Source organism: Tachypleus tridentatus, chromosome 9 (genome assembly GCF_004210375.1).
Source record: "Tachypleus tridentatus isolate NWPU-2018 chromosome 9, ASM421037v1, whole genome shotgun sequence".
NCBI classification, from domain to species: Eukaryota; Metazoa; Arthropoda; class Merostomata; order Xiphosura; family Limulidae; genus Tachypleus; species Tachypleus tridentatus.
The window spans coordinates 94,115,638-94,129,925 of record NC_134833.1 but is presented as its reverse complement, the minus strand read 5'-3'; the positions used below and the strand labels follow the sequence as shown (position 1 = coordinate 94,129,925).

The 14,288-nt window shown below is 33.8% G+C and overlaps 1 long non-coding RNA gene across 4 annotated transcripts in view; it reads right to left on the bottom strand.

Annotated features, from left to right (window-relative positions):
- Positions 1-14,288, bottom strand: part of LOC143225790 (uncharacterized) — an 85,262-nt gene that overhangs the window by 36,428 nt on the left and 34,546 nt on the right. For all 4 annotated transcript variants that reach the window (XR_013014086.1, XR_013014087.1, XR_013014089.1 and 1 more), the window contains exon 3: positions 1,909-2,009. This is a non-coding gene — a long non-coding RNA (uncharacterized LOC143225790). The remainder of the gene's footprint in view (positions 1-1,908; positions 2,010-14,288) is intronic.

The following is a 14,288-nucleotide window of genomic DNA, read 5'->3' as shown; positions in this document are numbered from 1 at the left end:
CACCCACGTAGTTTTTTTCAACCCCATTAACTCCATACCCCCAACATTAAGTTCACCTGTAAACAGAAAAAAAGTTATCAAATAGCATTTTTCAACCGCAAGATCACAAGAACCACTACTACAATTCAAAACATAAATCCACAGAAAAATCACCCATACAAGACTGTACAGTCCCTGGGGCTCAGCACATGAAACAATACAAAACTCAACATATTAAGAAACCAAATACACACAGCCACAAAACTACGGTAATCCGATAAAATTAACAATGAAATCATCAAAATAAAACAACACTTCATCAACATCGACAAATTTCCTCCAAACACCTTTGAAACAATTATACACACACATCTAGAACAACAACAAACAAACAATAATAAATGGCCAGTTGTAAACTTTTTGTTAACCTGAAGATGACTTAAGAAGGTCGAAACATTGTTCCGTACTTTAATAACTATACCAGCTGTTATAAGAATAGATTTTTACTTCAAGTGGGTTTCTCGTCATCACGAAATCTTATCCTTCAGTAATTATCTTATTATATTCTACTTTTACCTTATCTCCTGTCATTTAACATTTATTTTTATAACTGTAATACGAATTAAGCTTTATTCCATAATAGAAATGTCCATACTTTTCAAATTCCTTCTTTCTTGGACACTTTGTTTATTTTATTTTACTTCTTCAAGTTTTACTGTTGTGAGTCTTTGCAGCTTTCCTCCTACTCGATGTTCTCAAGCAGTCCTAGTCCAACGTATCTGTTAACTTTTCACCTTTTCTTCTGACATTTTACCAATTTCCATTTCACCGTCTTTAATTCCAACATCAAATTCTGTCTCCTTCTCTTATTTTTTAATTCTTCAACGTTTTCTCAGGAACCTAAGAATTTTTCTTTTATTCCTAACTTTTGCTACAAACAGGGTCTTTTCTTTTAACGCATCCTGTTCTAAAATTACTTCCAAATCGGTTTTTTATTTCTTCTCTTCTTTTAATTTAATATTTTCTAAAATTTCTTCTAATTTATATTTTGTGCTTTCATTATCGTTCGATTTCATTCCTTTTATGTTTCTCTTATTTTTAATACCAACGAATGTAGTATTTTAGTTGTCTTTCCAGGAATGTCTTCCTCACTTACATTACCTTCAGAAACATTCTTTTTTCCTTTTCGACATACTATTACTTCATACCCACACCCTTCCATCAATAAAACAGTCCATTTGTGTTGAGCTTTCTTAACTTCATTGCATTTTTTTCCGAACAAATATTTGTAAGAAACAATCTCCTATAGTGTATTATTAATACCTCCTGAAAATATTTCATCCCATTTCAACTTCAACTACCCTCCGATAGTACAGCGATAAGTCTACAGATTTACAACGCTAAAAGAAGGAGTTCGATTCCCCTCGGTGGGCTCAGCAAATAGCCCGATGTCGCTTTGCTATAAGAACTTCAATTAACATTTCTTATAACATTCAATGTGAGACCTGTTTTTCACTGTAATGTACAACATTCCTACTGTTTACTTCTGTTTACCATTAATTACTTTTATCATCATTATTAGTGTACATTCTTGTGTTCTTACTCCTTCAGTTACTTTATTAATCTTGATCTGATGTTTTAGTCTGCGTGTGTGATAATTTAATATACTTCATTTTCTGTTTTTCTTTAAATTAATGAATACTTTTATCGTAGTTATGTTGGTGAATAATATTACTGTATTTAACACTGTGGTACATTTATTTTCATGAATGTGACACACATTGTTCTATGTGGAGTCTGATCATTGGACTAAAGATTATGATTTCACTACATAAAACAATTAAACTATGTCTAGGTCTAAAGTTTTATTTGGTTTTGCTACTAATGATGTAGATTGTATATAAGGAGTTGGCAGGGGTTGAGACTTACCTAAGGACTTGAAAGACTTGAAATTCTGAAAGCAAGAACAAATCCACGTATTTTTATTTTGCTTTTCAATTCTCTCGTGGCGATAAAAAACTGAGTCGACTCTGCAAGAAGAAAAAGAATTGTATGTTTAAACCTTGTGTCCGTAGAGGTACATATTACATTGCTTTGTTTTGTAATGAATGAGAGTTTATTTATTCAACAAGTTCGATTCGAGCACAGTTACGACGCTTAGAAAATCAAAAACAAGCTAAAACAAGTAAACTAATATTTCAATTTTTACATTGTACACAATATATGACGTATTAATACGTATTCATAACATAAGGTTTTGTTTTATGCAACAGCCTACTCCATCTTCAGTGTGATAAAAGTTCCTAAATTTATGTTGTTGTTTTTTATTTCATGTTCTTATAACACTATAGCTGCATGTGTTTCTTGTTAAGTTTATATTTACGATTATCTTCGTTACAAACATCTTCATACAACCAACTGAAAGAAAAATATTTATAGCTCCAAAAACAGGAGTACCTAAAGTATTAAATTTAGTTGATATAAACTGAAATAGTTGATATTAGTTCAACATCTATTGCCTAAGCGTGACCATGATATCTCAGCTTGTATCAACAAGTCTAAGAACCTATTATACAATTCACTATAATGCAAGTTACTATCAATGGAATTAATCGAAACCATATTTTTTACAAAACTCTATGTGTGTTCGTTTATAACTGGTGAACTATTGGAATGATTATTTGTTTGTTTTGGAATTTCGCACAAAGTTACTCAAGGGCTATCTGTGCTAGCCGTCCCTAATTTAGCAGTGTAAGACTAGACGGAAGGCAGCTAGTCATCACCACCCACCGCCAACTCTTGGGCTACTCTTTTACCAACGAATAGTGGGATTGACCGTCACATTATACATCCCCACGGCTGGGAGGGCGAGCATGTTTAGCGCGACGCGGGCGCGAACCCGCGACCCTCGGATTACGAGTCGCACGCCTTACGCGCTTGGCCATGCCAGGCCCTGGAATGATTATTACCAAACCTGACACAAACATTACACTTATGGCTTTTTCTTATATTGAACAGGTACGTTATAAAGAACAAAACGAAAACCCCGTTACAACCAGAATAGAACAAAAAAACAATTTATTAAATGTCAAGAATAACAGAAATCCTAAATTAAACTTCCAAACAATTAAATAAAAGGTTTTATCTTTACAAAAGAAACAATTATAAATCCATGTCTGACCAGGGCCTGTTACAAACGTTAATAAACAACATAAATATGAATGTTAGTTTCAATATATAAGAAAATTAGGAAAAATAACCAAAAAAGAAAAACATAACCTAATTCAAAACCACTTCTCAAGATTAATAGAAATATAGAACAACAATATGCATTATATAAAAAAAAAAATACTTTTTCTTGTTTCTGGGCAGAAAGTGTTATTTCCCATTTGCTTATGCCTAGAGTAAATAAAAGAGATCTATTTTTATCTTCAAACTTTGCTTTTGTGATCTGGGTAATGCAATTTACAAATTTACCCATTTTCCAGAACATTCCAGGTAGTTTCATGTTGAATAGCTGATAGAGAGTTTTCTCGAACTTACAAGAATTTTCTAGAATGTTGTAGAACTTACGAGAAATTTCAAAAACCTTTCAGAATTTTCTAGAACTTTCCATATATACAAGGCCTCACCACATCAGTTTAGTTCTAGCTGCCTAAATAAACACATAGACTTATCTGATTTTAACAGAAATGACATCAAGAAGCTGCAAGCATTCTCCAGACGCATTCTGCTATATATGTGCTCAGTTTATCAAGACAAGAGCGAAAAAGTACTCTGTGACAGCATTTGCTCAATTGTGTGAAGCCCACAAGGCATATTTTGGCAAGCCTGTCGGGGATCAAGACAAACCCTGGGCACCTCATTTTACTCGCGAGCACTGCAAAAAAAAAAACTCAAGAAGGTAAGACGGATAATTTTTGCTTGCTTGAATAGTAACATTTTACATTACAAAAAGTTTTGACCTTTTAAAATTCAAATATTTTTTTTATTCCCAATAGTATAAAAATATTACGTATAAAATACTTTGCATGAATTTCTTACACATTAGTTGTGAATGAAATAAATTTACTCTTCATAATAATTTTATTTTGCTCTTTTGTAAGATGGTACAGAGGAGAAAAGAGAGCCATGAAGTTTGCTGTTACAAGAATTTGGCGTGAACCCACAGAGCAATAAAAGAATTGCTACTTCTTCACGGTGAACCCTTCCAAACGTCAGGCTGGCAAGAATGCATCTGTTACCATGTAGCCTTGAGCTCCTTGTATCCACTCCGTCAGAGAGAAAGCGGCCATTCTCATAAGAGAGCAGCAAATCAGAGGAGGAGGTAGACGTTGAAGATCAAGATTACAATATCACAGGTGCAGCTGGTGAGAGAAACCCATACTTCCCCAAACAAAGAGACCTCAATGACTTGATCAAAAATCTTGGTCTAACAAAGTTGAATGCCGAGCTTTTGACATCTAAGCTCAAGGAGTGGAATTTGTTAGACGAAAATGTATAAGTCGCAAGTCAGAGGAAGCGTCACCGACATTTTTCACTCGTCAAGATGGGCTCTGCTTCTGTCATAATGTATTCCGTCTGTGCGAAGCAATTGGAATTGCCTGTAACCCGAACTAGCGGCACCTCTTCATTGATAGCTCATCAGGAGCCTTAAAGCTGTGCTGCTCCATAACGGGAATAAGTATCAGTCTCTCCTCCTGGCTTATTCGATGCACCTCAAAGAGGAATACAACAGCGTCAAGACCTTGCTAGAAGCCTTGAAGTATTACGAGTATGACTGGGAGGTTATCGGAGATTTCAAAATGGTATTATTCCTGATGGGTCTCCAAGGAGACTTTACTGAGTATCTCTGTTATCTTTGCCTTTGGAACAGCAGGGACATCGCAGCGCACTACAACAGGAAGCACTGGCCTCAACAAACCGAATTATCTGTGAAAAGGCACAATGTCAAGTGTGAGCCACTAGTGGACCTCAAAAAATATTGTTCCCACTATAAAGAAGATCCTGGAGTGCACAGAATTCCCCAAGAAGCTCAGTAGGAAGGGAAAAAAAGCTTGAGGCAGCTTTGTGACAGTGGTTCGGGGCTTCTTGGACAATCACAAGGCCGAAAATTATGTGGAACTGGTTGAGAGTCTGGTGAAGAACTAAGGCAAAATGGGCTGCAGGATGTCCCTGAAAGTCCATATCTTTGACGGTCAAATTGATAAATTCAAGGAAAACAAGGGAGCATACTTAGAGGAGCAAGGCGAGCGCTTCTACCAAGATATACTAGACTTTAAACGCCTCTACCAAGGAGCGTGTAATGAAAACATGATGGTAGACTATATTTGGGGGCTGATACGTGAAAGTAAAAAAAATACAGTTGCAAATATCGAAAAACCACTCACTTCTAAACATTTTTGTATAACTTTAGTATAAATACATATAAATCTTGATTCATATGTTGTTTTATTCAGACTTTATGTGAATGAAAATGTACAAATTTTCCCCTTTTTACATAGAAAATAGGTTAAATTCTAAATTTCATTATTCAGGTCACAAGAGCAAAGTTTGAAGGGAATAATGGCCATTTTCTGTACAACATAAGCAATTAAGAAATAACACATATTGTCCAGGAACAAAAATTTGTGTTACATGATGTGATTTGTTATAACTGTATCTCGTGAACTCACTTGTTTAAAATAAAAGAACTCTTTTTATTTAGTTTATAGACCACGAAGTTACATCTCATGTGACTGCCTAATATGCATTATTTTTCGCTATATTTAGTTTCGTACGTTAATGCTAGAGGAAGCTTCTGTCAGTTTCATGTACTTAAATTCAACTGGTCTAGCTGGAAGGTGAGTTAGCATTTTAATGTACCTGCAACTGCATAGTTGAACTAAACGATAGACGGAATAATAAATGAATGGTAAACAAAATCACAATAGCATGAAAGTATAATTCACTAGTTCACAGCGTCACTTTGTACTTTAACACTACCATACTGATTTATTGTATCTTAATATAGTTTTTAAATAAGTGAATTGTTGCAAAATTTAAAAAAACTAAAACAGTCGCTCTTGCAAATGCGATTGTTGTTTAAAAAAACACTGAAAAAGGCTTAAAGATTTAAACAATATAAAATGAGTCAGTTTATTTATTTAAAAAAAGACTTTGTCATCGTAGAGTTCAGAATTTTTCCTCTTTGTTTGTTTGTGGTAAATGTGTTTGTTTGTTTGTTTGTTTTGTGCTAGCCGTCCCTAATTTAGCAGTGTAAGACTAGAGGAAAGCCAGCTAGTCATCACCACCCACCGCCAACTCCTGGGCAATTCTTTTACCAACGAATATTGGGATTAACTATACCATTATAACGCCCTTATGGTTGAGACCAAGCATGTTGGGTGTGACGGCGATTTGAACCCGCGACCCTCAGATTACAAGTTGAACGCCTTAACCCACCTGGCCATGTGCGTTTCTATTCTTAGAGCAAAGCCACATCTGGTTAACTGCTGAGTTCACCGAGTGGAATCAAACCCTGATTTTAGCGTTGTAAATCCGTAAACATACCTCTGTACCTGTGTGAGACCCTCTTCTGTGTCATCTGTTTATTGCCTTCCCGTGTATTTAAATTGTTTAAGCTTTTACCTATAATTATTTATTTTTTTAATGTCTAACAGCTTCTTATATTATTGTCTTTGTTTTTTTTTAAAATACATTGTTTATTACGCAGACAGTCGAAGCTGTTCGTATTGGAAGAAGAAGTAGATTTCAGTTTATACCTGATTTTGATTTTAATTGTATTGGAAAAACTCAACTGTGATCCCTAATTTTGAATGTAACGATTGTGAAATTAACAGATTAATTCTAAGTTAACCGCAAAATATACAATACGTAAATCGTCAGCAAAAAATGACTTGTTCTGGCAAGAGAGTGGTGTCTAAAAATATAGTTTTCAACATACGTCTCAAACAATTAACTCTTGGGCTACTCTTTTACTAACGAATAGTGGGATTGACCGTAACATTATAACGCCCCCACGGCTAGAAGGGGCGAGCATGTTTGGTGCGAAGGGGATGCGAACCCGCGACCCTGAAATTACGAATCGCACGCCTTAACACGCTTGGCAATGCCGAGCCCTGTTATCATGTCCTTACTTTTGAATACTAGTATTATCGTCAGTTGGATACCTTCGCTGTTTACATTATAGGATATTTTATTCTTAGGTTTTCTGAACAACATTGAACCATGACGTTTTTGTGGTTTAATTTTCGCAGTGTTTAAAGGGCAGATAGTATATTGTGCATTTTACGCCGAAAAACCATAAAGATATCTCTTTTGTGAGAGTGCAATGATATACGGAACTCGTGTTGCAAGATTTACCATGAGAACATAAAACCCAATACCGTTAATCAGAGAGGACATTAATCTCCATCTCATAAGCATGTTTTTTTACGGCTTCATAAGAAAGATTAAACGAGAAAGAATTGGCGAAATATTGGGATGTGTCTGTTATTTTGTGGGCATTTAAAAGGTTTCGAAATACTAGAATACACCTCGTGATAAGTTTATCAGTAAGAAACCAATTATAAATACTCAAGTGATTAACATATTTATGGGTATAATAGCGAGCATTGTAATTATGATATGCTTACCAATAAGTGACTAGTAGCCAACATATTTACGGGTACATTATCGATCTTCATTGATTATTGAAAAACAATTTGGGTTATTTATTTTTAGAGCAAAGTAACATAGGATTACCTGTTATGTTCACTGCGATGAACAAAAACCAGGATTTTAGCATTGCAAGTCAGTAGACTTATCTTGTCCCACCCGATGAAAGAAAAATAATTCAGTGTATGTTTTATTGTAGTGGATCCTGATATTCATCATTTACAAGAAGGAAATGTGGTATTTTTCTGCTTCACATCTCTATGTAGATCATTAAATGATTGTATACACGAAAATGACTCATTTCATTTTGCGAAACCGATTTCTTATGTTCTTAAACACAAATGAAAATAAATAATTTTCGAAAACCTGGCTTAATCAATATCATTAACAGTTCTAGGAGCTTTTACACCGTTCTTGTGTCTCGCTGGAATTAAACTTTATACCCCTCAAGTGTTTTCCAAAAGTTACTTAGAAGTATTAACTGATTCCTTGATGTTCCAAATCTTATACAAAAAGTATCAGCCTGGTCTGTACTTTTCTCTAAGTGCAGCCATTGTAGGCTTCTCTCGGTTCTTCAGGAAGCCTATCATATAGCTTAAATCCTTCCATAAAACGGACACTAATTAGATTACACGAAAAGGGGAAGAGGGTGAACAGCAGTATACGACACTACTGAATACCTACAAAGATATATATAAACCAATTCATGACTGGAGAAAATACAGTGATTCTGCAACACAAGCTACGGTTGTAAATTTGTGTCAATAAAAAGAAAGATTTCCATTTAATTTAATTTAATATAATTCCCAATTAATGTTGCAATGACAAAGATTTTTGAAAGTGAAGTTACTGAAAAAAAAAACTTTAAAAAATAATGTTATATTGTTGTCTTTCTTCATTATGGCAAAATTAAAAAAAACAACATTATGAAACATTTCCGAATTCCGTAAATGAAATAAAAGCATAGTCCAATTGTGAATATTGGTTTATATACCTTATCGAAGGCCCAAACACACAAAAATAACAAAAATACCATTCTCCATGGAATAGCGAAGCTATCCAGCACCTATGAGAACCTCTATATTACTTACACCTATGAGAACCTCTATATTACTTACACCTATACCGATTTAACAAACACGTCACCCACATTTTGCAGATACAATTTCACAACATATAACAGGACATTATTGTAGACCTATGTCTCCTGCGAAGCCCCTCGTCTCTATAGAAACATGAGAAGTATGTTGGTTCATAATCAATTTACCTAAATCAGGCACCTGATACGACCACTGGCAGTGATAAATACAGATGAATCACTTGTATTCTCAGAGACCAAAGAACACTCACAGAGTCTTAAATTACCTTTATTCATCAAAAATCATTCTCATCTGCACCACAGGTGTTTTCTTCACCGTATTTTTAGCCCTCTACCATACAATTTTACGTTTAACTTTTTAATTGTCTATAATACAATATATCATATACTGATGTTTAAAACATGATACTATAGCCATTCTTAAATTTAACTACACTACCTTAAACACGTTATTTTAATTTTATATCAGCGTACTTGATTTTATGACGTGGCAATTTTATCTTGATTTAAAGAAACGAATTGATTTACCAAAAACAGGTGCATTGATTATTCATGAAGCGTCTGTTTTATAACGATTTTCTTTGCACATATGAGCATCTTAATCAGCACCAAATATAGAGGTGCTTTAGTACTGATGTATTGCAGACAAATCTTTCAGTTACAGTATCCTGGTTTATGAATATGTAGACCCCCAAAACTAGTATTATTATCGGAAACACCTGAAATACTTCCTTATTCGTGATAAATAGATAATTATAAACGTAACTCTTTCCGAACATAGAAAAGGCGAAACTCCCAAGTACTGATGGGTCTGTTTCTGTTCAGTTTTGTGCTTGTATTGTATTGCAAACTGATATAATATCTGTCAGCTCTGTGGTAAGACTGATTATTTCATTATTCCAGAACGCTGTACTTCTATCTAAGCGGCAAACTGTGTGAAAAGTTTCTCCTTCCGTTATCATGAGGATCATAATGAACAAGCCTGTATTAACTGATAACCTTAAAAAAAGTCATATGTAGGAATAGCTCTTGGAATTGGTGGTTTACTATTAATCGTTGTATTGTTAACATAAAATGTATTCCAAAAGTCTGTTCAGTAACTTCTAATTCTTCTAATTAACATTTGATCACTAGAGGATCAAACAATAAAATCACAACTTATTTTTGCTTGTGTAATATCTCAGAAGCAAACGTTTAATATCAACTTATTTAACACACTTTCACAATTATTAAAAAAATATTATCATTGAGCAAAAAAAATAGTTAATAGAATAATGCTCTCACAAGCAATTAATGACAGATTAATTCTCAATCAGAGAAGAAGCCAAAGGTTAAGTTTTATACTCTCATATGAATTGTAGTGACATTCTAAGATCGCACTAAAGTTTTAGTTTTATATTTTTATATGAACTGTTGTACTAAAGTTTTAGTTTTATATTTTTATGTGAATTGTAGTGACATTCTAAGATACCACTAAAGTTTTAGTTTTATATTTTTATATGAACTGTAGTGACATTCTGAGATCGCACTAAGGTTTTAGTTTTATATTTTTATATGAACTGTAGTGACATTCTAAGATCGCACTAAGGTTTTAGTTTTATATTTTTACATGAACTGTAGTGACATTCTAAGATAGCACTAAAGTTTTAATTTTATATTTTTACATGAACTGTAGTGACATTCTAAGATAGCACTAAAATTTTAGTTTTATATTTTTATATGAACTGTAGTGACATTCTAAGATAGCACTAAAATTTTAGTTTTATATTTTTATATGAACTGTAGTGGCTTTCTAAGATAGCACTAAAGTTTTAGTTTTATATTTTTATATGAACTGTAGTGGCTTTCTAAGATCGCACTAAAGTTTTACTTTGCCACGTGACTGGCGATGAAATTAATCAAACAGAAGCGCAAATTACTCTTCTGTGGCTTAGATGCGAATGTATTGCCTGAAAATGGGTGCTACGTGAATAATAACGAAGCTACCAAATTAATTAATGATACTTATTGCTTATTGTTCTTTAGCAGCTCGAGTTAATGTACAGAGTTATAATTCACTCAGTTCCTGTTCAAACAAATATACATTTTGCCACTCGGACGTGTGACTTGAAAACACAAATACAAGTAGTATATCTTTTAGTTTCCGAAATAACTCTATCTTCAAAATAAGGCAAGTGTCGTTCTGGCAATTACGCATGTGCAGAAGACATGAGTGTGCATGGTTGCATTTACGTCATAGGGGTATATTGACGACAGTGGCTTCTGTCGTCGCTCATCTTTTGACGAACTGTTGATACAAGCAGCCTGAATAAATAAAATAGAAAGAAAAAAAGAAGACAGAGTTTGACGAGTGAAACAGCTGGGAGTTTAAAATAAATCAGATAATGAGTCTAACTCCGTATCTCTGAAGGCTAGAATACAAGTTTATTTTTACGGGTGTCTGTGAACACAAGGTCTTTGCAGTTCTTTTATTTTTGTAGTTTTAACGAACTTCATTGCTTGGACCAATTTAGAAAGCTAGCTTTCTGTGAAATAGAGAAAGGGTAGTTAAATATCATATCACTAACTATTTTTCGCTTAATCACAATAATCCACTAAACGTAAAATGGTTAAATAGTTTTCATATCAACTGAAACCGATTGTTTGTTAATAAACCCAAAACTACATGATGAATTGTTTGTACTGTGTCCACTACGAGTAACGGGAAATCGAATTTTAGCATTACAAACCCTCAGACTTAACGATGAGCCATCGGGAAACACAGCTATTGAACTTACACAGAAACGATCTCTACGATAAGAATAGTGGCATGAAACGAATCCCATTAGCGTTCTCCCGTAATATATTTTTGTGGATTTTTTCAGGCTTAATAATTGAAAATTCCTTAGCTTTTAAACCTTTCAAGTTTTTCCAAAAGTTAAGCAAGCTGGGGTTATGTTTCTTTTTATATGCATTGAACAAATATTTGTAGTTCAAAATACACGTGCTCCAAAACTCACTTATAGGTACAGAAAGCTGTCTTTTCTGGAGCTTTCGTGTTTTAATTATGCGCACAGCTTGTCAAATATTATCTGCTCTAGCTGTCTCTAGTTTTGAAGTGATAGACAGAGAGAATGTAGCAAGTCAACACCATCCGCAGCCATATACTGAATTATTCTTTACCAAAGAATAGCAGGATTGATCGTCACAATGTAACAAACACTTCACTGCTGAGAGGGCGATCACATGCAGGGACTGGATTCGAACTCACGACCAGCAGACTGCTAAGCAAATGCTGTAACCAGCAGGGCAGGATACTTGCATACAATATTATGTGATTTATTCTTGAATCTTTGGGTAAGTAGGGATTTATTATTGGATCTTTCTTAAAATAGTGGTTGATTATTTGATCTTTATCAAATAAAAATGTATTACTACTTCCAACCATCGAAGGTGGACAGAGATTATGGTTCCACCCATATATGTGTGTTTGTCAGAAAGATTTCTCCATAGCGACCGAATGGATTTTGACGAAATCTGGTATATATTTGAATTAGAGATCAACTTAGAAGTAATTAATTTTTGAAGGATTGAAGTCACAGCAAGGTCACGAAAATAAAGAATCTCTTTATGTTAACACGGGGACCGATTTTTCTTACTATATTTCTTCTATAACTTGGTCTAAAATGATCCGATTTTGATGAAACTTGATGGATTTATGTAGTATACCATTTATCATTGCCATGCCAAAAATAGAAATGTTCCATCTCTGTTGGTAAGACGGACATAAAAATATAGTTTTGTATTTTTAAGAACCGAATATGATCAACACTGAGTGATGGAGGAACGCGCTCTATTGAGTGGCCCTCCGTTTGGATCCTTGTTTTCATTTCAACAAATAATATGCAAGAAGCATCTCCTGAAGTACCAAAATCCTTACCTGTTGTGTATTTATGAACTCAGTTCTAACAGTAAAACATGTGGTTGTAACCCCCTGTAAAGTATTTTAAAAAAATTACCTTTACCTAATATAAAGTCTATAAAGAGATGATTGTTACTTATTGTAAAGTACCGATTCGAGGCACATATGCAAGGTTACTTGCTTTTATATGAATGATTTGCTATGCTAATTAAAGTGATGACTCTTTATGCATGTGCTCCCCACCAGTACGGCGGTAAGTCTACGAATTTACAAAGCTAAAATCAGGGGTTCGATTCCCCTCTGTGGGCTTAGCAGATAGTCCGATGTAACTTTGCTATAAGAAAAACACAAACACACCCTTATACGTGTGACAAAATTAACATCAGTAAGCTTGGTTCAAGCTTTTAACGTGCAGAGAATTTAACATGCAATGCCTTCACGACATCCCTATGGTTAGAAGGATTTGTAACAAATCTTTGAAAGAAGGATATTTTACTGCATTGTGACTTCTGAACAGTTTAAAGCTATAAAAACACAACACATCGAATGAAAAAATTCAATGTTTTTCAAAGTAGCTAAAAAGGTCGCACAGAAAAGTTATAGAACAGCAGTAAACATCGGAACCATTTCTTTCTTTTCCTCCTTAAGCTGTTGTCTTCCTTAAGCTAGCCAACGGCCTCCTTTAATATTATATATGTCCTTCCACTGTTTCTTACGCTTCATTTGTTTTATTACTTCACATTTCTCTTTGTCTTCTACTCTTTTCCTCCTGTCAGTCAACTCCATTGTTGTATTCAATATCCATCTACTTTCTGATTGTAAGGCTATTTTCGAATTTTGTTGCTGCGACCATTCCTTCTACATATTCAATTTCAGCTCTTTCCCTGATCAAATCGTTTCTTTTTCAATACAATTTTGCAATATTTAAAAATTGTTTTCCAGAATTGATTGAATTATTTATAAGTTTGTTTTCATTTCCTTTGTCATTTTACGAGTATCATTTCCGTATGTCTTTGCTAGTATTATATGTTATTTAAACTATTCTTCTAAACACGTTGTGATTTATCTTGCACATAGATTTTAACCTAATTTTCCAAATTTTGTCGTGCTGGCTGTCACTTTTCTTCGAATTTATTCTTTTTGATATCTACTGAAAAATATTCATTAACTTTGTTTACATATTCATCAACATTTCGATCTACTTTTGCTTATATATATTGAATTTCTCCTAAACTACTCATTAAAGATTGCTTTCGCTGTTCAGATATACATTCTTAATCCAGTCTATACAGTTTCTATCTTTAGTTGCTGAGTTAGTATTTGCAATTCGTTTGGAAAGTAGGCTATCAGAACTACATAATCGGTATATAGAACAATATGTAACAATTGTATTCTATTCAAATCAACCAAGCTATTACCTCAACTTACTTTCTTAAAGATTTATTTTAACACCATCATAAACAAATCAAGGGATGTATTATCTCTCTGACTGGTTTCTTGCTTGATACAACATACTTGTATGTTAGTTTGTTATAACAAAAACAAGCCGAAACAAAAAATAAATAAAAAAATAAAAAACGCTGCACTAATTGAATGGATTTCAGGGTACAAGCTACAATGTGAGATACATATATATAACTTTTACCCTGT